Raw genomic sequence first — 26,431 nt, 5'->3', positions numbered from 1 at the left:
TGAGACTTTGGGGAGGCTGATTTGAGTGATAAACCAGTCTCCCATGTGGCTAGCCTCATGTCAATTAAAACCTTTCTTTACTACAATGTCACTGTCTCAGTGAATTGATCATTGTCTGTGGAGTGGATAGGAAGAACCCATTGGGCTATTATTATAACCAAGTTTTCCAAAAAGTTTTTACAGTTAAGTTTTCAAATGTATTCTTAATAGGATCTAGAAAGATTTATTTTAAATGTTCCTGGGATTTTATTATTAGGATTCATGCTTGCAGTTATTCATACAAATATAGTATATATAATCATGCAGGAAACCTGAATATGCCACCCCAAAATATGCCTCTTTGCCATAAGAATTATTTTGAGCTGATTATTTTTAGAAATAGCTAACACATAAGAAGCCCTGAAAAGAGAGTAGAAATTACCCTTTTGTAAGAGCAATTTACATTTATAAAGGAAATCTGCATTTGTAAGGATGTCTCTCTTTCTGTATCAGCAGAATGATGACTAAATCACCAGAAAATCTTATCAATGGAAAAGTAACCAATTTAAATCTGCATAACAAACCTTACTCTTGTTTTACTCTACTTTTTCTGGTTACCTCCCTAACCAGCCTTCCCTTACCCTCGTTTCTTTGTTTCCTCTGAGGATGGTATTTAAGTCTCAATTCTAAGCCACCTCTTTGAGATTTACTCACTTCTTTCGGTATCTCCCATGTACAGTCATACACCACATAACAACCTTTTAGTAAACAACGAACCATGTATATGACAGTGGTCCTACCTTTGCTGAAAAATTTCCATCACCTACTGATGTCATAACCATCATAACATCACAGTGCAACACATTGCTCATGAGGACTAAACTCAGAGTTTTATCTTGCCCAAATTCCTATCTAAGGGGTCTGGGGAGTCATGCCCTACAAATAATAAATTCTCATCAGATGAGTTTTTTTTAACCCTATATATCGTGACTTACTTTTCCAACCCAACTCTGGCATAACATTACAAGACAAGGAAGAAAATCAAAATATTTTACCCCAAACATGTTTCTTTGCCATATCTTGAAATGGCTTTGCAAAGCTGTCCTTTGTAGGGGGAAAATTTGCGCCTGTAAAGAATCTCTAGTAACATAGCTAGATCTTTTTATTCCAGGCCCTCCCAATCCTAAAAAGATTAACTAAAAGTCTAGCACCTTTTAAAGATCTAAATAGGAAACATTTGTCATCTATTGTCTCTAAGGACAGCCACTATAAGACTTCAAAAGAACCCTGGTCTCCACAATCTTTTATCTTAACCTGAACATTTCCTTTCTATCAAACCCCGGTCTTTAGACAAACTCAACCAATTCTCAACTAGAAAATGTTTAAATTTACCTATAGCCTGGAAGCCCGTGCTTTGACTTGTCTCACCTTTCTAGACCAAACCAATGTATTTCTTAAATGTATTTGATTGATGTCTCATGCCTCCCTAAAATGTGTAAAACCAAGCTGCGCCCCAAACACACTGGGCACATGTTCTCAAGACTTCCTGAGGGCTGTGGCATGAGCCATGGTCATTCATATTTGGCTCAGAATAAATCCTTTCAGATATTTTACAGAGTTGGACTCTTTTCCTTGACACTCACATACTTGTGGTGATGCTGGTGTAAAGAAACCTACTGCATTGTCAGTCATATAAAATTGTAGCACATACAATTAGGTATGATACATAATACTTGATAATAAATGTATTACTGGTCTGTGTATTTACTATACTATACTGTTTATCATTATTTTAGAGTGTACTCTTTCTACTTATTATAAACATAAGTTCATTGTAAAACAGTCTCAGGCAGTTCTTCAGGAGGTATTCCAGAAGAAGCCATTCAGAGGAGATAGCTCCATGCATGTTATTGCCCCTGAAGACCTTCCAGTGGGACAAGACATGAAAAGACAGTGATGTATATAACCCTGACTCTCTGTAGCCCTAGGCTAATGTGTGTGTTTGTGTCTTAGTTTTTGACAAAAATGTTTAAAAATTAAAAAGTAAAATAAAAAAATTTAAAAGTAGAAAAAAGTTCATAGAATAAGGACATAAAGAAAATAATTTTGGCTGGGCGCAGTGACTCACACCTGTAATCCCAGCACTTTGGGAGGCCAAGATGGGTGGATCACTTGAGGTCAGGAGTTCGAGACCTGCCTGGCCAATGTGGTGAAACTCGGTCTCTACTAGAAATACAAAAATTAGCTAGGTGTGGTGGTGCATGCTTGTAATCCCAGTTACTTGGGAGGCTGAGGCAGGAGAATCACTTGAACCCAGAAGGTGGAGGTTGCAGTGAGCCGAGATCACACCATTGCACTCCAGCTTGGACGACAAGAGTGAAACTCCATCCAAAAAAATTTATATATTTTTGCACAGCTGTACAAAGTGTTTATGTTTTAAGCTAAGAGTTATTACAAAAGAGTCAAAAAGTTAAAATTGGAAAGTTTGTAAAGTAAAAAAGTTATGGTAAGTAAGGTTAATTCATTATTAAAGAAAGAAACATATTTTAATGAACTTAGTGTAGCCTAAGTATGCAGTGTTTATGAAGCTTACTGTATAGTAGTGTACATTACTGTGCAAAACTGTTCAGTAATGTCCTAGGTCTTAACATTCACTCAGCATTCACTCCATGACTTACCCGAGGGAAACTTCCAGTCCTGCAATCTCCATTCATGGTAAATGCCCTATATAGGTGTGCCCTTTTTAACCTTTTATACAGTACTTTTACTGTGCAATTTTTTTTTTTTTTTTTTTTTTTTTTTTTTTTGGAGACCGATTCTCACTGTGTCACCCGGGCTGGAGTGCAGTGGCACAATCCCGGCTCACTGCAACCTCTGCCTCCTGGGTTCAAGCATTATCCTGCCTCAGCCTCCTGAGTAGCTGGGATTACAGGCACACACCATCACGCCCAGCTAATTTTTTGTATATTTAGTAGAGACGAGATTTCACCATGTTAGCCAGGCTGATGTCAAACTCTTGACCTCTGGTGATCTACCCACCTCGGCCTCCCAGAGTACTGGGATTACAGGCGTGAGTCACCAAGCCCTGCCTACTGTGCTTTTTATATGTTTAGATATATTTTGATACCTAAATACCTACCATTGTGTTATAATGTCTACAGTATTCAGTAAAGTAACATGCTATACAGTGTTGTAGCCCAAGAGCAATAGGCTATACCACGTAGCCTGGGTGTATAGTAGACTCTACCATCTAAGTGTGTGTAAGTATACTCTATGATGTATGCAGAGCAATCAAATCAGCTAATGACACATTTCTCAGACAATATCCCTGTCATTAAGTGATATATGACTTTATATATAAAATATATATGTTAAAAAACTTCTGCTTGTTTTTCTCCTGTTAATCTGTCTTTTGCTACAGGGGTCTCCAGCTGAGAACTCAGAAAGAATAAGAGAAAATTATTTTTCCTTTCCTACAATCATATATTAAGTACAATACGTATCATGCATATTAACAATAATGACTTACTGATGGTTCGTGGTTAGTACATTGTTTAATAATGGCATCTAGATATTTTCTGTCATGTATATGGAGATCCAGTAATTTCTATATTTTTGGAAGCATTTTTCCCTTAGAAGTGTGCTGTTCTGGATATATACCCCTGGAATATTATTTTCATAATTATTGATCATTTTACAGACCCTTTCTTATTAAAACAACTATAAATATTCAATAAAAAAATCTAAATCCAATGACAAGATTTCTTCAGGAAGTAACAAGTGAAATAAAAATGAAGCAGTATTTTGGCTCATTTTATGTTATTTTATCCAGCTGTCATGTTAATACATTTCTGTTGACACAGTAAACCTATGGCTGCTGTTTCAATGGCTAAAAGCCTATTTATATGCACCCTATCAATGTTTTATGAATAGATTTCCCATCATATCTTGACTTAGAGCAAGATGTGTTACTTTCCTGAAGGATATCTTCTGTGATCACAGTCTCTTGATGACTTTTAAAATAAGGACTTTAGGCCAGGCGCAGTGGCTCACGCCTATAATCCCAGCACTTTGGGAGGCAGAGGTGGGTGGATCATGATGAGGTCAGGAGTTAAAGACCAGCCTGGCCAAGATGGTGAAACCCCGTCTCTACTAAAAATACAAAAAATTAGCCGGGCGTGGTGGCGGGCACCTGTAGTCCCAGCCACTCAAGAGGCCGAGGCACGAGAATCTCTTGAACCTGGGAGTCGGAGGTTGCAGTGAGCTGAGATCGTGCCACTGCACTCCAGCCTGGGCGAGAGTGCCTCCTGAGTAGCTGGGATTACAGGCACAGGCCACCAAGCCCAGCTAATTTTTTGTATATTTAGTAGAGACGGACTATTCTATTTCACTTGTTACTTCCCGAAGAAATCTTGTCATTGCATTTAGATTTTTGTATTGAATATTTATAGTTGTTTTAATAAGAAAGGGTCTGTAAAATAATCAATAATTCTGAAAAATAATATTCCAGGGGTATATATCCAGATTTATTCTCAACCAAGGAGGCAGAGGTTGCAGTGAGCCGGGATCACGCCACTGCACTCCAGCCTGGGCAACAGAATGAGACTCGGTCTCCAAAAAAAAAAAAAAAAAGAAGAAGAAGAAGAAAAAAAAAAGCACAGTAAAAATACTGTATAAAAGATAAAAATGGCACACATATATAGGGCATTTACCATGAATGGAGATTATAGGACTGGAAGTTTCTCTCAGGTAAGTCATTGAGTGAATGCTGAGTGAATGTTAAGACCTAGGACATTACTGTACAATTTTGTACAGTATTGGACATTACTGTAGAGTAAGCTCCATAAACACTTATTTATTCAAAAAAAAATAAAAATGTAAAAAATAAGGACTTTAAAGACTCCTATTATAAAATGGGGTTATTTTCTGAAATGTGTATTGATCATTTATATATAATAATTTTTCTATGCAAATGTTTCACATAAACATTTGCTAAGGTCTCATAATATCACTAAGAAATAATAACAATTTATTTGATAAATATTTTTTGACAAGCTACTCTGTTCCAGAACCAGACAATACAATGGTAAACAAGATTGACGTGGTCCCTGATCTCCTGGAGCTTACTATCTAATGAGAAAGACATTGTTAAAAAATAAGCTTAGTTGCATTCAAATTTTAAAGAGTTTATTTGAGCATTCAGTGATTCATAAATTGGGCAGCACTGGACTGCAAATAGTTTGGCACTCCGCTGGAGAAGTGACAAAGGAAACTTATGAAGTGTTGGCACAAGCAAGACAAACAATTATATAATTGGTTAGAGTGGCAAGTTCCTAGTTAGAGGTTAGTTGATAGTTTCTCAATGGCTAGAGGTTTGATTTGCTTTGGTAGGAACTTAAAGCGCTAGAGCCATGCCAATCTAATAGCCCCCCAGTTACAATTATTTTTAACAGCATTCATTAAAAAATAGAATTGTTACACAAAATTTATTCTTAATTGTGACAAATATTACAAAGCAAAAGCAATTTGTATTCATTACATTCATTCATCAAATGTATATGTCAGGGAATATCCAGGGTGAAAAAAAAAAACCATGAATATTACAGTTCTTCTATCAATAGCCTAACTTGTTATCTCTAGGAAGATAGATAAATAAAAACACAGTTAAAGATGATGAGGATAAAATAGAGACCAATAGATAGTAATACAGCATTCTAGAGGAGAGGCTAAGATTCTACCTGGGCAAGCATAAATGAAGGCTTCTCAGAGGAGTTTATATTCTGTGTGGTTATGGCAGAATAAACAGAATACGGCTGATAGAAAAGTTAGAGAAAAGGAATCTAAGTAGAGGATACTTTTAAAAAGGCAGTGGTGTACAAAGAATGATATATTCTTTAAAAAACCTGTTGTTTCAATCACAACATAGGTGGGAACCATTGTATAAAATGCAGAGCTGAAAATAAGTCCTCCTTGTCCTTTTGGAGCTCAAAGTCTAGAAGTTGAAGGAAAAAAAAGTACAAATAAGCATATGTTATAAAGTGTTTATTGTATTAGAATCCTATGCCACATCTATAATCTGATTTCAAAATATCAGAAAATTATTACTTTTAAATGTAAGAAAATGATCACATAAATATCCATCAAATTAGTGTGGGAAAAGAGCAAGAGGGAATAATGATCTACTTAAATATTTAAAATATAATCTTTAACACCTTTATAATTTAAACAGTTGGGAACTGGTGAATGAATGGACAATTATAGGCCTATGAATAAAAATAAATGAAGTAATTGAAATGTGGTACTTCAAATCAGTGGGGAAAAGTGTGTTTTAATGACAGATGCTTAGAAAAAAATAATAAATCTGAACCCTTACTTTGAGGGACCAGTGAGACTCCTCCCCCTTCCTTCTGAATTTCTCTAAGCACTTCTTGCCTCTCAACACCTCCTCACAGTCATTAATAGATTTGACAGGAAGAACTGGGTTGAGCTCCACCTATTACTCTTTTCTTTCTCCTTGGAATTGGCTTGCCTGCAGAAAGCATGCAATTGATCTACTCTCAAGTATGCAGTAAACTGGTAGTAACTGCCTTCTCCCTCCAGTAGGCACCTATATTGTCTTGTGCTTCCTGTGACTGGGTGGGTGAGGCTACCTGAAAGATCAACGAGGTCTGGTATTTAGCTTAAGGAAAGAAAAAAAAAAAAAAACTTCTAGTGTTGTTAGAGTGAATGCTTTCAAGCTTTGCTGAGGCTTGACAAAGTACAGAGCATGTGGGTTTGTGACTCTAGCAGGTGTTGCTGGTGTATATCATGCTGTATTTTTCCAGGTATACTGATGGCTGCAGCCTAAGCCAGTGACTTTAAGCCTTGGACATCAAGCAGGCAAACCAGGCAAGATTTTGACCTTGCTGCATTACTGCAGGTATGGCAGGTTTGCCCAGAGGTGAGTGGCTGCTTTTATATAGGAAGGATTGTGGGCAAGTGGCCTTAACTAAAAAGCATGCAGGGCTGACAGACCCTAAGCTGCTGCAGCTTATCCTCTTGTCCCCAAAGGGGCAGTCTGCTCCGCCTATTGCTGGAGAGGCTGGCATAGAATTCAATTTATTTTCATGCACTGGGAGGCAGCATCATAGTTGCTACTTTTAATTGCAAAGAAGCTGGTGTCCCTGTGAACTAGTGAATTTCTGATTTGAAATTGTTGGTATTAGCCGTAAAGAGTGTTAGAAAACTGCTCCAAATCCCATCCTACACCCATAGTCCCGTGGAGGAACAAATCTCGGATTCATGTGGCTGGTTCAGACGCTCCAGTATGATGCCCCTGGCATGTGGTCTCCACCTGGTCTGGATTAGTTAATAACGCAAGCTCTGACCATGGCTTTAGGGTTACCGAATCCAATGTGTATGGAATCTTGCAGGCACATGGCAGAGGTATTGATTCTTTTCAGGCCCTCAGGGACACAGCTTCAGAAGCATCCATAGCAGCAACAATTGGCTGGCACAGTGGCTCACAAACGTAATCCCAGCAGTTAGGGAGGCTAAGGCCAGTGGGTTGCTTAAGCCCAGGAGTTTGATACCAGCGTGGGCAACATAGTGAAACCCTGTCTCTACAAGAAAAAAGAAAGAAAGAAAGAAAGAAATTAAAAATATTAGCCAGATGTCGTGGCATGTGCCTACTCGGGAAGCTGAGGTTAAAGGATTGCTCGAGCGCAGGAGTTTGAGGCTGCAGTGATCTATGACTGCAGCACAAACAAACGAACAAATAAATAAATTTTTAAAAATAGCGTCAACAACTTAAGAATCTGAGGAAAGGATTTCTCCATTTAAACAAATGTAGGGATGAAGAGAAAACCTTCCTAGGAGATAGATTTCTGGAGATAGGTCCAAACAAGTGCATGCAAAAAGCAGTGACAATAGCCATGATGGAAAAAGTCTGCCAAAGCCTGCTCTTGAGGGTGTGTGGATAGATCCTACACCCACAATCAATTCAGTGTGAGGATACCAGAAACTCAGTGTTCAAAAGCAAAATGGAAATTAAGAGATTTTACACAGAGAAATATATTTTATTTCCCTAGAGATGAGAATTTCGTAATGTCAAAATTAACCTCTCGTAGAGGGATTTTTCTCCAGTAAGTTTTATTCCACCGGCCATTGATTCTGGCAAACTGCATAGAATCAGCCTAAAATCAAGATTTGTTTTTATCTATCCCCTTCACCTATATGCCACTGTGCTCCTGCTGCTGTTGTGGCCAACATTAAGTACAAGCAGGTGTCTAGGATCACAGTGCTGCCTGAGTTAACTCGTTAGGGGCTAGAGAGTCACTCATTTTAAATCTTGGAAAGGGGAGCACAGCTATAAAATCTTTCATGTCCTTCTTAAATCTTTCAGCTTCCTTAGCATAATGTCAGTGACTAAATAGTTAATTCTGAGACTCTGGAATAATCCCTCATTCCATTAAAATAATCCCCCATTCTCTTAAGAGACAGTCTAGAATGCAGCAGTTGAAGAAACCCCAAATCCACCCAACATGAATTTTCTAGCTGAGAGGGGGCAGAATTAAATGTTTCAGAGGACAGATGGAAGACCTTTATTTCCTTGAACATTTTATTCATAAGACAAGATAATTTGATATCAGATTTGAATTCATTTTAGACTTTAATTTTGGATTTATAAAGACAGTTAATCTTTAGAATTAATTTCTCCCAGGAAATGTGGTAATATGACAAAGTTTACAGTAAAAATTTTTAGCATCTCAAGAATGTTTTCACTGATTATTAGAAGATCTTAATTTCATTGTTATGCTAACCACATGGGTAGTCATATTTTAGAATAGAACATAAATCAAAAATAAACATTTGGCTTTGAATTTAGCATTACCTTGGATTCAATTTAATTAATTACAATAGTGAGTCACTTCAGAGTCTTCCTGAGTAAAATGTGTACTGTCTACCAGGAGGATCTAGAGAGGTGCAGTGGTTGGAATAGAAGGAGGGGCTTATGAAGGTAGAAGCCGAACTGCCTGACAGGCTGCGGACCTCTGTCTTTGAGGAACTGATGGCAGAGGCCTGAAAGCCTGCTTCTGCCATCACCTGGCTGCAGTGGGGAGGCGCTGCCCAGGCTGCACGCTTCATGGAGCCAGCGGGAGCCCCGCCCCATCCAAGTCGGAGTGGGAACTTCCTGGGTGCCGCTGCAGTCACCCAAACTGTGGCTGCAGACCCAGGTCTCCTGCTCCAGGGACCAGGCTGGAGCCCTGCCCTCCTCGGAAGGGCTGCAACTGCCCAAATTGCAGTTGTGGATCCAGCCTCTCTGTGCTCTTGGGGGCCTGGGAAGGTTCCCGCTGCTCTCACAGGTTCAGAAGTGCCTGCTCCCGCTGCCTGGCTTATCCCTGCTGTTGGCACCTGCTGGATCTTAGGGCAGAGTCCTGCTGCGCCTGGGGGGTGATGAACAGCAGCAGGAGGCAGACAGATTTCCGGACAGAAGGGGCGGGTCCCTCATGAGGCTCCACCTTCAGGCCAGGGAGGGCCTGAGGCTAGGATCAGGCTGCCAGTCCCATGGACCAAAGTGGGAACTTGTGGTGCCTTTTCCAGGCCCCCCCATGGCTACTCATGGAGCAATTGGCATCCACTTCCTCCTCTCTGAGGCCCACAAAAGACCCGTGCTCAGCCAGAAGCAGATAATTGGGTGACCAGCTGCAGAGAGGAGCTCTCTGCTGAGAACTTCAGAGACCTGCAGAGGTGATGGGACTACCAGTTCCAGAGAGGAGCTACCGTCTCCAGGGCTTCTCTGCTGAGAACTGGACACTCATTGGGGTGATCTGCCCGCGGAGAGGAGCCTTCTCCTGCTCACTCACTCCAGGGCCTCCACTTCTCCTCCTCCACTCACTCCAGGGCTTCCTCTCTGCTGAGACCTGAACGCTCAACAGGACAGCCTGCCTACAGAGAGAAGCTACCCATTGTGTGTCTCTTCTGAGCTGTTTCTAACACTCAGCAAAGCTCCTCTTCACCTTGCTCACCCTCCATTTGTCTGCATATCTCATTCTTCCTGGACACAGGACCAGAACTCAGGCAAAGGTGCCACCGGCCACAGAGGTTTCCGGCCAGAAAAGTGACACCCCGAGGATCCCATAACAGAACTTGCTCATGCTCCTGCTTGACCTATGCTTAATTGTTAAGTCCAATGTATTAAAAGCACAAAGTGTTTATGTTTGTGAAGAGGGTACACTTCATCTCTAATTTTCTAGTTTCCAGGAGGAGGGATTGTCCTTAAACATTAATAACCTCTTGATTCCCTTCCTTGATTCCTCCCACCAAGATAGACTGAGTTATCTGCTGTTTTTGGTTTTTGTTTTCTTACTTAGGTAAACTTAAATTTTCCCAAATCTTAAACCAAGAGCATTTGTTCTTTCACCCTTACCTGCCCTCCACTAAGATAAGTGATTTGGGTGCTAGTGTCTGCTCTGAAGACCCAAAACTTCCCTCCAACTCTAAAGACTACCCTGCTAATACTACTCTAAAAGTTAGGCTGGGGAGAAGTCAGAGGCTCATTTAGGGCTTAGTAGTGACTAATTATAATATTAATAACTTGCTATTGTCATAATAATGCCACCTAACAAACACTCCAAAATCAGTAGCATACAACAATAGGCATTTAGTCACTTGCTTGCAGGTCTGCAGATAGGCTAGTGAAGATATTCCATTCCATGTGTCTCATTTTGCACCCAGACAGGAGGTACAGCAAAATCCTGAAGTATATTTTCTCATAAGGAAAATCGGAAACTCCCAGATAGGGTAGTGGGAATAGTTGTTCATAAGGATTAGGTTTGGCACACTCTCACTCTCATCTATTGGGCAGAGGTCCACAGGCCAGGGCAATATCTGGGCTTAAGGTAGTATCTGCTTCCATGGAGGTATTAGGTGTGGGTAGGGAATAAATATTTGTCAAACAATAGCGTATCCTACCTGGAAATATTAAGATATAAGTCACTACTTCTGATGCAATTAATATGAAAAATAATAATTTGTTGCAAAGCTTGCTTGCTTTTATATTTTCCTAAGCTGTGCACAATAAAAAGATCTTCTTTCTTCTTTTATACATGCCTTAGTTTAAGAAAGCTTAATTTGATTGAAATATGCCAGAAAGAACTAAGATAGTATATATATTACACAATTGGGTGTAGAAGTCATTGCATTACATTTTTATCCTCTGAAATTCTAGTAATTCTGCCCTCACTTTCTAGAGATCATTTGTTAATTTATGAAAAGGTAATAATATAAGAAATCAATCACGAATTTATGCTGAATATTTTGCTCCTTGAAAAAGCTTATATATTTGTTATCGATTTGACTCTTACATCAATCCTATAAGTATAGATACAGATATAAATATAGTTAGAGAGACTGGAAATTTATATGTTTAAAAATAAAGGAAATTCAAGAAGTTCTGAAAATTTAAATGACCAAAGTCATTCCACTAGGCTTAAACTTAAAGCTTTTGGCTCTAATCCTACACTTTTCTTCTACTCAGCAATCTTTAAGACAACTCAATAGATACAATAATAACAGGCACAAATTGTATACATATGAAGACTACTTACCGTAATATCATAAAATTGTAAAAATTACTTTGTTATTCATATAACTTTTCAAAGAAATAAAAATATATTCTATATTTCCAGTTGTGTTTTTCATTGAATTTTGCATGTATCATTTTTAGAAAATGTTTTGTGAAGTACTTTTGCTCTGAAAAATATAGAAATTGAACTTTGCATCCCTCTATTGAATCCTTTACTGATCTGTATCTTTACCTTGATTCCTCTTTCTATATCTCTACTCCTCCCCCTACCCATATGTATACCAGTGTAGTCTATGGTTTTATTTGCTAAGAAGATTGTGGAGTATCTGGAGTGGTAACTGTCTATTTAAAATATTAATGGATTAAAAGTGGGGACTTTGCAGTTCTAAATTTCTTTTAAAATAGACTGTAGAGAAATGAGAGCAGTTTGGCAACAAGTCAGAAAACCCAGGTGGTAAGTGAATCATTTCAGTAAAAATCAGTAAATGGCAATTTTTTTGAAGTGTGGTTTCCTGTAACATAGAAGTCTTGGTGGCAAATATTGTAAGGTGAAGTGGCAGGATGAATGCAAACGAGTGGTGAGTGGCTATGGAAAACAACACTTCTGAAATCATCACCATCTGCTTTTGAAATGAGGGACAAATAAGGTGATTCTTTGTTTTGAAAAACAGAATTGTAAGCAGTTTTTTAAAAACTCTGCCCCAACTAATATTCCCCACTGCAACTTCCCCTAAACCTGGGACTTCTGAAGATCACGGATTTGAGAATGTTTGACATTTAAGCCATTCTTGGACCAAAGATTTTGTACTAAATCAGTTCTATGTTAAGGATAGAAAAAGTGAAACAAAAGCAAAAAACTAGGAATCCTCTTATTGTTCACCTTCACAAAATAAGTATTTAAGCCAAGAAATGGGATAAATCTTTTTTAAAGGTTGTCATATTTTAAAATTTGAATAACTACATTAATAAGCCTCAGCACAATAGCTTATGACTACCACCACAACAACCCATTAAAACCAAGCAGTGCAAGTTGTAATATGCTATCTTTTAAATTGAGTGGGTTATACTGTATTTTTTAAAACTGATTATGTTTTTATGTAATTTATAATAAAATGTTCTTTAATCCAGTTTTAATACAATTTTCTAAAGTACAACAGCCCTCCCTAACCATGGTGCTTTTCATTACAGATGCATGCCTGAAAGGAATCTGCCCCAAGAGAAATTATGTCTCTTATCTACCTCCATCTAGTAAAGAAAACCCTGCACTTACGAAGTAAAAAGTAAATTTCAAAATACCACTAGGTGATTTCTGACATCTCAGCCATTTTCACACAGTAAACGCTGTGCATCCTTATAAATAGGACAGATCAGAGCCTGGAAAATAATGCAAACTAGATTGTAGGAGTCAGATTTATGGAAATTGCATTGTGGGTCAATCATCTCTTCCTAGATCTAGCAAGAAATAGGAGGAAATACTTAGAGCTAAACTGGATTTCCTGGAATGGAATGGAAAAAAAGGAAAAATGTAATAACAAATATGTGTATTACAGTTTACAGAAATAATCTGTACAACAGCATTGTATTTCACCTGGATGGTTACAATAACTTTCCAACTGGTCCCTCCACTTGTACTCATGACCCCATGCTGTCTATTCTCCATAGAACAACCTTAGTGGTTTCTTTAAAATATGTCGTTGTATGTCACTTCTCTGCTCAAAACCCTTCAGTGATTTCCCATGTCTCTCATGATAATATCCAAAATCCTCACCACAACCTATAAACTGTACTTGGTCTGTCCTCCCGCCCCCAGATCAACTTCTTCTCTGATGCCATTTTCATCCTTTGGTCACTCTGCTTCAGATATCCTGGCTTCTTAGACTATACCAAGTAATCTCCCATTTCAGAGTGTTTGTATTTTCTATTCCTTTTGCTTGAACTATTCTTACCTTAGAAAACTGCACAACTTGGTGCATCACTTCATTCGAGTCTCTGCTCAAATGCTAACCTTTTAGGGACCCTCTCCAACTGCTATTTGTAAAAGGACATACACCACTCGACTGGCCTTCAGAACCAAACCACCATTACTCTTTTTCATTTTATTGTCCTTATCACCAAGTAGCATGGTTTACATTTTCTATTATCCCTATTTCCCTCCTGGATGTAAACTCTACAATGGCAGCCTAGTTAATAAAAATCAGCAACAGTCACAAGATCTCTTTGTACATAAGAAAAGTGAAGTTTATAAGCATAAATAGCTTACCAATATCACAATTACATAGCACAATCATAATGGAACCTTGGTTTTCAGACTTCAGGCCCTACTCACTTTTCTTCTCTTTAACCTCCAGTTATTGTTCTTGAAAAGGAAAAGCATTAATAAAATGTTGGGACATAGAAAATGTGATTTGGTGATGCTGTAGGAAAGTTCTTTACATCACTACCTCATCTGTGTGATTGAATTTCATTCACAGTCTCCTTTTACATGGAGCTGAGTTTCCTCTTTTTGTCATCTATTTAAACCACTTTCAATGCTTCCCCTTTTGTAAAAACTTCTGCAACCTTCCTGTTTATTGCAATCGATTGACTATTATTTTTAACAGCAGAGCCCTTTCTTTAAGCTAAGCCTGAAGCAGAAAACAAAAAGCAAAACAAACAAAAATGGAACTTCTCTGCAGAAGCAGGTTTGCAGGATTTGTTGTGCATCATCGGATCTTTACCAAGACTTAGGTACCACCTAGACTTAGAGGAGGGAGAAAAGAAATAATCCAGGTCTTTCTCTTGAGTTAAAGAGATGTATTAGTCCATTCTCAGACTAATGTAAAGAAATACCTGAGATTGGGTAATTTATAAAGAAAAGAGGTTTAATTGGCTCATGGTTCCACAGGCAGCACAGGAAGTATAGCTAAGGAGGCCTGGGGAAACTCACAATCATGGTGGAAGGCGAAGGGGAACCAGGCACGTCTTACATGGCCAGAGCAAAAGGAAGGGAGGGCGGGGGGGATGGTGCTACACACTTTTAAACAACCAGATCTCATGAGAACTCACTCACTCAGTCACTATTACAAGAACAGCAAAGGGGAAATCCACCCTCATGATTCAATCACCTCCCACCAGGCCCCTCTTTCAACATTAGGGATTACAATTTGACATGAGATTTGGGCAGGGACACAAATCTAAATCATATCAAGGAACAAGATATTCTCTAAGTTTGCAGGTTATCCAGCCTGGCTTATCTGGGTAGGTAATCAGGTTGTGCAGAAGAAATTAACATTTTCCACAGGAGTTCAGAGAGATATGAATATCATCAGTATTTCTCTTAGGAGTCATATTTTTCAATCCAGAAATGTAATATCTGAAACTTTGCACTAGTATTCTGTTTTTATTTTCCTATTTCTAAAATATACAGCTATAATACAGAGACTGCATAGCCAAAAGATGTAGAATTTCATTGCAATTCTGTATTTGTGATCAAGATCGCTAGCTGTGTAAAGCAGCTTTAATGGTATTTTATCTTGTTTTTCCCTATCTGACCTTTTAAGCTACTTAATTGTGAAACGTGGTTTGTCTGACCCTTGTAACATCACATCCTTTAAACCAATATATTTCCCAATTGCACATGAAACAAACACTAATAGTAATAGATAACCTCTTGAGCTATTTATCCTATAGACATTATTTCTGCTTTACTGGAAAAGACAACTGTACTGAATGGAATATCCCCAGAAGCCATGCATGTCTGTTTTCTTCCTCTAACACTCACCATAAATAATCAGTGTTTTGGAAGATACCTGGTCCAAACCAGGCAAATTAAATTTTCCCTAGGAATTTGAAATCTAAAAAGGAGAGACACTGAGCCTGCATCCTTGGATTTAAGTGATGAGATTGCTCAACTCTCTCTAAATTACTGAAGATGTCCAGTGTCTTGTCAATAAATTTTCTCTATCTCCTCCACATCCTCCCGTTTGTTTGCAAAAGTAATGGAGTAGTTGTTGGGAACTAAAATAAATTTCATCCATATATCTATCTATCTATCTATCTATCTATCTATCTATCTATCTATCTATCTATCTATCTATCTATCGTCTATCTTTATCCAATAAAGATATAGTCCAGTCTTCGTACTTTGAACTGCTTTATTTTCTTATTGATAGCAGCGTTTAAATTTTACTTAGGATGAATATTATTCCACTCCAACTATAACTCCACTAGAGAATCAGATTCTTTTTTTCCCTATATACTAGACCAAATAAACATGTTTATAATAGACTGCCAGACAATACATAGACTCAGACAATAAAACGCCAACACTCCTGATTAGCCAGTAGCTTCTTGTTGGTACAGAGCATGATATAGAAACATTTTCTAGCATAGGAGCCTCAGTTTCTCCACCTAAGAAATGAGATAGATTCTGAATTTAAACTTACTACTGACAATTCAAACTGACTACTCAAAATAAATTAAGTAAAATTTATTCCCTGAATGTAAGAACCATGTATTATACTTCTTTTTGTATGTACGTATGGGAGAGAGACAGAGACTTGCTCTATTACCCAGGCACAAGCAATCCTCCTGCCTCAACCTCCTGAGTAACTGGGACCACAGGCATGCGCCACCATGCCCAACTGTCTTTGCATTTTTTGTAGAGATGTAGTGTCGCTCTGTTGCCCAGGTTGGTCTCAAACTTCTGACCTTGATCTGCCTGTCTTGGCCTCCCAAAGTGCTGGGATTACGGGCATGAGCCACCAGGCTTGGACTATTATATTTCTTTTAATCCTTATGATCCCTAGTATGTAGAAGGTGTTGAGTTATTATAATTCTGTTGAATAAATTTGAATATTTAAAACAATTGGGAGATTTAAATTAGTATATTAAATTAGAATTTGTAGGTTAGACATAAATGTTAATTTTATGCTGGTGGAGCTTTCAAATTTTATATAGCAAAAAATATACTTAAATGTTAAGCATATTCTGAATAAATATTTTTATACTTAAACATAAGTGTTAATTTTGAGAAGTAGTAGAAGACATAACATCAACAGAAAGCAGATTGGTGAATGCCAGTTGCTGGGAAGAAGGAAGAATGGAAGTAAATGCTTAATGGGTATGAGATTTTCTTTTGGGGTGACAAAAATGTTTTGAAACTTGATAGAGGTGATCATTGCACAACATTGTGAATACAACAAATGCAACTTAATTCTACCCTTTAAAATGGTTAATTTTGTATTATATGCATTTCATTTTTAAAAAAACGTTAGGAAATAATGTGAAAAAGTCAGACAGGAGGAAAGAATCTTTGCCTTCTTAAATTTTCATTATCTTGAGATTAATGTAAGAAACCTGCAAATATGTGCCACTCATTGAATAAAATTTCTCCCTTTGCTCTCTCCAAAGGATAAAGATGGCTTATAATGAGAGAAAAGAGCAGATGAGAGTTGAGGCAAACAGCATCATTTTCATTAATCATAATTACTAGCTAAGAAGATTTTCATGGTCAGAATGTATTATGGATATGCTTTTGTGAGGAAAATTAACAAGATTAACTTGGTAAACTTATAGCAAGTAAATATCTAACATCAGCCAAGTGTATAAAAGAGCTTCTATTTATAGAGGATGTATCTGGCTTAAATGCAAGGCACTGTAAAATAAAGCCCTCAAAAATAAAGTAATACCTAGAATTATGGTGTGAGCTTTAAAACTTCATTTAATTTTAAAAGGTCACCGTGCAGTGACCAATACAATACATTGTTTTGGAAAGCAGTGTGACATTAATAAATGCCCTATCTCACCTATGTAACAAACCTGCACATCCTGCACATGTACTCTTGAACTTAATTAAAAAAAAGAAATCACAGAGAAAAGACCTTTTTTGGACAGAATATTTCCCAATTGCACATGAAACAAACACTTTAGACAGATTATTTTTTGGCAGAATATTTTGTCATTAAATAAAATCTTTAGCCCAGGTCTAAAGATTATACCATATGTCATTAGAGGATAATTTTATTCTTTCTTAAGGTAGAAGGTACTATAATAATAAACCAGTCTTTTTGTTATAAGAAAAGTCTAATGTGTGGTCATAATGCCAGTCTAAAAATTTTAAAGACTGATTTTTATAAATATTATTTTAAAATCCTTCCTGTCTGTACTCTTCATACTTTCTTATTTAAATTTGTTAAAAACGACAACAAAAATAAATGCCTCATCTTAGTGAAGGGAAACACCATCCTCTAAGGTATAGGTGTCAAAGATGATTACCAGCTCCCTGGTTTGTGACTACACAAACCAGGTTGTCATCAAACCAGGTAATCACAACTCAGGTAATCATCTTTGACACCTCTGTCTTCCTAAAACCTTCATGCAATGTATCACCACATCTGGTTGACTTAACCATCTATCCATCTATGCATTTATGTAATATCAAATTTATCTACTTCTTAACAGCCTCACCACCAGGATTCCATTCATCTACCAGAGGTCCTTGTACTATGCAAACTTCTTATCCCTATGAAACCTGCTTTACGCTCTCCCAAACCTATTGAATATATACATGCTAGAAGATCCTTAAAACATGAGAATCTGTTCATGACATTCCCTGTGTAGAATCCTTCACTGGCTTTTCACTACTCTTCACATGGTTATAAGAACCTATTAAACCAGCCTTTGCTTGACTCTCCTTCTCCAGCCAGGCATCTAGTACCTCCAGTCACGACAGCCTCCTCTCACTTCCTCAAGTACACCATGCTTCCAACAATCCAGAGGCTTCACCCATGATTCTCTGGAACCAATGCTTTTCCTTCCACCTCTATCCCCTATCTTCTCTTCTTCTCTTCATTCACATTCAATTCAAATGACACTTGAGCACAGAAGTTTTTCCTGATAGCAGATTAGACCAGGTCCCTCAAATGTTTTCATAACACATAGGAGTATTTATTTCATAACAATCATCACAGTTTTAAGTCACAGATTTTGTGTAAATATTTTATCTTTTACTATATCATAAGCTCCATGAGAAGTGGGACCAGGTCTATTTTCCTCGCTACTATGTTCCAGTTACAAAGAATAAATGAATTTGCAGTTGACAATAACTAAATTAGAAAAAGAATCTGGCAAAGTAACATTAGCTGTTATTTGACAACTAACACTAATACTAATCATCCTCTTCCCCCAGTTGTTATTGATGAGATTATCAAATTAACACTTAAATGTACTATAATTAATTTGTGATTTTAGCGATACTTCTAGTTAGCTTGCAAGTTTCTTAGAGAAATAAATACGTCTAATATATCTTCTGTATTCCTCTGGCATCTCACATTGTGAAGAGCACATAGAAGGTACTTAATAAATACTACCTGATTAATATCTTTCTTTTTTTATTTTTTATTATACTTTAAGTTCTGGGGTACATGTGCAGAACTTGCAGTTTTGTTGCATAGGTATACACGTGCCATGGTGATTTGCTGCACCCATCAAACCTTCACCTACATTAGGTATTTCTCCTAATGCTATCCCTCCCCTACCTCCCCACACCCTGACAGGCCCTAGTGTGTGATGTTCCCCCTCCCTGTGTCCATCTGTTCTCCTTGCTCAAATACCACTTATGAGTGAGAATATGCGGTGTTTGGTTTCCTGCTCTTGCGACAGTTTGCTGACAATGGTGGTTTCCAGCTTCTTCCATGTCCCTGCAAAGGACATGAACTCATCCTTTTTATGGCTGCACAGTATTCCATGATGTATATGTGCCACGTTTTCTTTATCCAGTCTATCATTGATGGACATCTTGGTTGGTTCCAAGTCTTTGCTATTGTGAATAGTGCATAGTATTTCATGGTGAATATGTGCCACATTTTCTTTATCCAGTCTATAATTGATGGACATTTGGGTTGGTTCCAAGTCTTTGCTATTGTGAATAGTGCTGCAATAAACATACATGTGCATGTGTCTTTATAGTAGAATGATTTATAATCCTTTGGGTATATACCAAGTAATGGGATTGCTGGGTCAAATGGTATTTTTAGTTCTAGATTCTTGAGGAATCACCACACTGTCTTCCACAATGGTTAAACTAATTTACACACTCACCAACAGTGTAAAAGTATTCCTACATCCTCTCCAGCATCTGTTGTTTCCTGACTTTTTAATGATCGCCCTTCTAACTGGCATGAGATTGTATCTCATTGTGGTTTTGATCTGCGTTTCTCTAATGACCAGTGATGACAAGCATTTTTTCACATGTTTGTTGGCTGCATAAATGTCTTCTTTTGAGAAGTCTCTGTTCATATTCTTCTCCCACTTTTTGATGGAGTTGTCTGCTTTTTTCTTGAAAATTCATTTAAGTTCTTTGTAGATTCTGGATATTAGCCCTTTGTCAGATTGATAGATTGCAAAATTTTTCTCCCTTTCTGTAGGTTGCCTGTTCACTCTGATGAGAGTTTCTTTTGCTGTGCAGAAGCTCTTTAGTTTAATTAGATCCCAATTGTCAATTTTGGCATTTGTTGCCATTGCTTTTGGTGTTTTAGACATGACGTCTTTGCCCATGCCTATGTCCCGAATGGTATTGCCCAGGTTTTCTTCTAGAATTTTTATAGTTTTAGGTCTTACGTTAAAGCCTTTAATCGATCTTGAGTTGATTTTTGTATCAGGTGTAAGGAAGGGGTCCAGTTTCGGTTTTCTGCATATGGCTGGCCAGTTTTCCCAACACCATTTACTAAATAGGGAATCTTTTCCCCATTGCTTGTTTTTGTCAGGTTTGTCAAAGATCAGATGGTTGTAGATGTGTGGTGTTATTTCTGAGGCCCCTGTTCTGTTCCATTTGTCTATATATCTGTTTTGGTACCAATACCATGCTGTTTTGGTTACTGTAGCCTTGTAGTATAGTTTGAAGTCAGGTAGTGTGATGCCTCCAGCTTTGTTCTTTTTGTGTAGGATTATCTTGGCAATGTGGGCTCTTTTTTGGCTCCATATGAAGTTTAAAGTAGTTTTTTTCTAATTCTGTGAAGAAAGTCAGTGGTAGCTTGATAGGGATAGCATTGAATCTATAAATTACTTTGGGCACTATGGCCATTTTCACAATATTGATTCCTCCTATCCATGAGCATGGAATGTTTTTCTATTTGTTTGTGTCCTCTCTTATTTCCTTGAGCAGAGGTTTGTAGTTCTCCTTGAAGAGGTCCTTCACATCCCTTGTAAGTTGGATTCCTAGGTATTTTATTCTCTTTGTAGCAATTGTGAATGGGAGTTCACTCATGATTTGGCTATCTGTTTGTCTGTTATTAGTGTATAGGAAGGCTTGTGATTTTTGCACATTGATTTTGTATCCTGAGACTTTGCTGAATTTGCTTATCCGCTTAAGGAGATTTTGGGCTGAGACAATGGGGTTTTCTAAATATAAAATCATGTCTCTGCAAACAGGGACAATTTGACTTCCTCTCTTCCTATCTGAATATCCTTTATTTCTTTCTCTTGCCTGATTGCCCTGGCCAGAACTTCCAGTACTATGTTGAATAGGAGTGGTGAGAGAGGGCAGCCTTGTCTTGTGCCAGTTTTCAAAGGGAATGCTTCCAGTTTTTGCCCATTCTGTATGACACTGGCTGTGCGTTTGTCATAAATAGCTTTGATTATTTTGAGATACGTTCCATTGATACTTAGTTTATTGAGAGTTTTTAGCATGAAGGAGTGTTGAATTTTGTTGAAGGACTTTTCTTCATCTATGGAGATAATCATGTGTTTTTTGTCATTGGTTCTCTTTATGTGATGGATTACGTTTATTGAGTTGAGTATATTGAACTAGCCTTGCATCCCAGGGATGAAGCCGACTCGATCATGGTGGATAAGCTTTTTGATATGCTGCTGGATTTGATTTGCTAGTATTTTATTGAGGATTTTGGAATCAATGTTCATCAGGGATATTGGCCTGAAATTTCTCTTTTTTGTTGTGTTTCTGCCAGGTTTTGAATCAGGATGATGCTGGCCTCATAAAATGAGTTAGGGAGGATTCCCTCTTTTTCTATTGTTTGGAATCGTTTCAGAAGGCATGATATCATCTCCTCTTTGTACCTCTGGTAGAATTCAGCTGTGAATCCATCTGGTCCTGGACTTTTTTTGGTTGGTAGGCTGTTAATTACTGCCTCAATTTCAGAACTTGTTATTGGTCTATTCAGGGATTCGACTTCTTCCTGGTTTAGTCTTGGGAGGCTGTATCTGTCCAGGAATTTATTCATTTCCTCTAGGTTTTCTAGTTTATTTGCATAGAGGTGTTTGTAGTATTCTCTGATGGTAGTTTGTATTTCTGTGTGATCAGTGGTAATATTTCCTATATCATTCTTCATTGCATCTATTTGATTCTTCTGTCTTTTCTTCATTAGTCTGCCTAGCAGTCTATCTATTTTGTTGATCTTTTCAAAAAAACAGCTCCTGGATCCACTGATTTTTTGAAGGGGCTTTCTTGTCTCTATCTCCTTCAGTTCTGCTCTGATCTTAGTTATTTCTTATCCTCTGCTAGCTTTTGAATTTGTTTGCTGTTGCTTCTCTAGTTCTTTTAATTTTGATATTAGGGTGTCAATTTTAGATCTTTTCTGCTTTCTCTTGTGAGCATTTAGTGCTATAAATTTCCCTCTAAGTACTGCTTTAAATGTGTCCCAGAGATTCTGGCATGTTGTGTTTCAAAGAACTTATTTATTTTTGCCTTCATTTTGTTATTTACCTAGAAGTCATTCAGGAGCAGGTTGTTCAGTTTCCATGTAGTTGTGTGATTCTGAGTGAGTTTCTTCATCCTGAGTTCTAATTTGATTGAACTGTGGTCTGAGAGACTGTTTGTTATGATTTCTGTTCTTTTGCATTTGCTGAGGAGTGTTTTACTTCCCATTATGTGATCAATTTTAGAATAAGTACGATGAGGTGCTGAGAAGAGTGTACATTCTGTTGATTTGGAGTGGAGAGTTCTGTAGATGTCTATTAGGTCTGCTTGGTCCAGAGCTGAGTCCAAGTCTTGAATATCCTTTTAAATTTTCCATCTCATTGATCTAATATTGACAGTGGAGTGTTAAAGTCTCCCATTATTATTGTGTGGGAGTCTAAGTCTCTTCATAGGTCTCTAAGACCTTGCTTTATGAATCTGGGTGCTCCTGTACTGGGTGCAGATATATTTTGGATAGTTAGTTCTTCTTGATGCATTGATCCCTTTACCATTATGTAATGGCCTTGTCTCTTTTGTTCTTTATTGGTTTAAAGTCTGTTTTATCAGAGATTAAGATTGCAACTCTTGCTTTCTTTTGCTTTCCATTTGCTTGGTAAATATTCCTCTCTCCCTTTATTTTGAGCCTGTGTGTGTCTTTGCACATGAGATGGGTCTCCTGAATACAGCACACTGATGAGTCTTGCCTCTTTATCCAATTTGCCCGTCTATGTCTTTCACTTGGGGCATTTAGCCCATTTACATTTAAGGTTAATATTGTTATGTGTGAATTTGATCCTGTTATCATGATGCTAACTGGTTGTTTTGCCCATTAGTTGATGCAGTTTCTTCCTAGTGTAGTTGTTCTTTACAATTTGGTATGTTTTTGCAGTGGCTGGTACCAGTTGTTCCTTTCCATGTTTAGTGCTTCCTTCAGGAGCTCTTGTAAGGTACACCTGGTGATGACAAAATCTCTCAGCATTTGCTTGTCTGTAAAGCATTTTATTTCTCTTTCGCTTAAGAAGCTTAGTTTAGCTGGATATGGCACTCTGCATTGAAAATTTTTTTCTTTAAGAATGTTGAATATTGGTCCCCACTCTCTTCTGGCTTGTAGGGTTTCTGAAGAGAGATCTGCTGTTAGTCTGATGGCTTCCCTTTGTGAATATTCTGATCTTTCTCTCTGGCTGTCCTTAACGTTTTTTTCCTTCATTTCAACCTTGGTGAATCTGACGATTATGTGTCTTGGGGTTGCTCTTCTCAAGGAGTATCTTTTGGTGTTCTCTGTATTTCCTGAATTTGAATGTTGGCCTGCCTTGCTAGATTGGGGAAGTTCTCCTGGATAATATCCTGCAGAGTGTTTTCCAACTTGGTTCCATTCTCCCATCACTTTCATGTATGCCAATCTATTGTAGGTTTGGTTTTTTCATATAGTCCCATATTTCTTGGAGGCTTTGTTCATTCCTTTTTATTCTTTTTTCTCTAATCTTATCTTCTCACTTTATTTCATTAAGTTGATCTTCAATCACTGATATCCCTTCTTCCACTTGATCGATTCGGCTATTGATACTTGTGTACACTTCACAAAATTCTCATGGTGTGTTTTTCAGCTCCATCAGGTCATTTATGTTCTTCTCCAAACTGGTTATTCTAGTTAGCAATTCATCTAACCTTTTTTCAAGGTTCTTAGCTTCTTTGCATTGGATTAGAACATACTCCTTTAGCTCCTTTATTACCCATCTTCTGAAGGCTACTTCTGTCAATTCGTCAAGCTCATTCTCTGTCCAGTTTTGTTCTGTTGCTGGTGAGGAGTTATGATCCTTTGGAGGAAAAGAAGCATTCTTGTTTTTGGAATTTTCAGCCTTTTTGCGCTGGTTTCTCCCCATCTTTGTGGATTTATCTACCTTTGTTCTTTGATGTTGGTGACCTTCAGATGGGGTCTTTGAGTGGTCATGCCGTTTCTTTCTGTTTGTTAGTTTTCCTTCTAACAGTCAGGCCCCTCTGCCGCAGGTCTGCTGGAGTTTGCTGGAGGCCCATTCCTGACCCTGTTTTCCTGGGTATCACCAGCAGAGGCTGTAGAACAGCAAAGGTTGCTGCCTGTTCTTTCTTCTGGAAGCTTCATCCCAGAAGGGCACCTGCCAGATGCCAGCCAGAGCTCTCCTGTATGAGGTGTCTCTCGGCCCTACTGGGAGGTGTCTCACAGTCAGGATACACGGGGGTCAGGGACCCACTTGAGGAGGCAGTCTGACCCTTAGCAGAGCTCGAACGCCATGCTGGGAGGTCCGCTGTGCTCTTCAGAGCCATCAGGCAGGGACTTTTAAGTCTGCTGAAGCTGCACCCACAGCCGCCCTTTTCCCCAGGTGCTCTGTCCCAGGGAGATGGGGGATTTATCTACAAGTCCCTGACTAGGGCTGCTGCCTTTTATTCAGAGATGCCCTGCCCAGAGAGGAAAAATCAGGCAATCTGGCCACAGCAGCCTTGCTGAGCTGCAGTGGGCTCCGCCCAATTTGAACTTCCTGGCTGCTTTGTTTACACTGTGAGTATAAAACCGCCTACTCAAACCTCAGCAATGGCGGATGCCTCTCCCCCCACCAGGCTAGAGCATCCCAGATCAATCTCAGACTGCTGCTGTGCTGGCAGCGAGAATTTCAAGCCAGCAGATCTTAGTTTGCTGGGCTCCTTGGAGGTGGGACCTGCCGAGCCAGAACACCTGGCTCCCTGGCTTCAGCACCTCTTTCCAGGGGAGTGAACGGTTCTATCTGCCTGGCGTTCCAGGTGCCACTGGCATATGGAAAACAACAACAACAACAAAAACTCCTGCAGATAATTTGGTGTCTGCCCCAACAGCTGCCCAGTTTTGTGCTTGAAACTGAGGGCCCTGGTGGGGTAGGCACCAGAGGGAATCTCCTGGTCTGCGAGTTGCAAAGAAGACAGTGGGACAAGTGCAGTGTCTGAACTGGAGTGTGCATGGTTCCTCAGGCTCATTTCCTCATGGCTTCCCTTGGGTAGGAGAGAAAATTCCCCAACCCCTTGAGCTTCCTGGGTGAGGCGATGCCCCAGCCTGCTTCAGCTCACCCTCCGTGGGCTGCACTCACTGTCCAACCAGTCTCAATGTGATTAACTGGGTACCTCAGTTGATAATGCAGAAGTCACCCGCCTTCTGCGTCAGTCTCACTGGGAACTGCAGAAAGGAGCTGTTCCTATTCGGCCATCTTGCCAGCAATCTCCATCTTTCGTTTTAACAATATTGTGGCCATAGTATTTTCCTAGAACTCCAGGATATTTAATTATTATATATGGATATTTTATATGTGCATCATACCAAGGAGAGCTGAAGCAAAATTCATGATTTTCCTCCAAAGCAGCTCCTTCTCTCAACTTCCTAGTCTCTATAATAATAGCACTACTGCATGACTGAAGTGATTCTTGAAAAATACTACCTGCCTAAATACTTTCCCGCTTAAAATTCTATGAAGTCTTCCCATCAGATGTAGAATAACACCTAAACTGTTTACTATAAACCGAGTTCTCACATGATCTGGCCCTTGCTTATCTTTCCAACTTTATCTAAAAACTTTGCTGCTCTTTGTCCTCCTTGTTCTGGCCACATTGATGTTCTTGTAAATCAAAGGTGTCAAGCTCATTCCCATTTTAGACCTTTTGCCTCAATTTCCACTTGCCTAGAAAGCATTTCTTCTGATTTTCACTGACTGAATCCATCTTTGTCATTTGCATATGTGTTAGTCCATTCTCACACTGCTATAAATACCTGAGACTGGGTAATTTATAAAGAAAAGATGTTTAATTGGCTTGTGGTTCCTGCAGGCTGTACAGAAAGTATGGCTGGGGAGACCTCAGGAAACTTACAATCGTGGTGGAAAGCCAGCGGGAACCAGATATGTCTTCACATGGTTGAAGCAGGAGGAAGAGGAGGAGGGCAGAGTTGCTACACACTTTTAAACAACCAGATCTCAGGATAACTCGCTGATGTGGTTTGGCTCTGTGTTCCACAGAGAACTGGAACAAAAGTGACTCTTGTTATGTTTTAGCAAAGAGATAGGCAGCATTTAGCCCCTGCCCTAGAGATTTGTGGAACTTTGAAGTTGAGAGAAATGATTTAGAGTATCTAGTGGAAGAAATTTCTAAGCAACAAAGCATTCAAGATGTGACTAGGGCGCTGCTAAAGGCATTCAGTTTTATAAGGGAAGCAGAGCATAAAA

General features: G+C 38.6%; 1 long non-coding RNA gene across 1 annotated transcript in view; it reads left to right on the top strand.

The window, feature by feature from the left end:
• LOC130541702 (uncharacterized) overlaps positions 1-11,640 on the top strand; it is a 144,951-nt gene extending 133,311 nt beyond the window's left edge. The window contains exons 2-3 of the long non-coding RNA XR_008955795.2: positions 6,804-6,898; positions 9,562-11,640. This is a non-coding gene — a long non-coding RNA (uncharacterized LOC130541702). The remainder of the gene's footprint in view (positions 1-6,803; positions 6,899-9,561) is intronic.
• Positions 11,641-26,431: the final 14,791 nt, after the last annotated feature.

This window comes from Pan paniscus, chromosome 1 (genome assembly GCF_029289425.2).
Source record: "Pan paniscus chromosome 1, NHGRI_mPanPan1-v2.0_pri, whole genome shotgun sequence".
NCBI classification, from domain to species: domain Eukaryota; kingdom Metazoa; phylum Chordata; class Mammalia; order Primates; family Hominidae; genus Pan; species Pan paniscus.
Note: the sequence above shows the minus strand (reverse complement) of the source record. Positions and strands in the feature narration are given on the sequence as shown.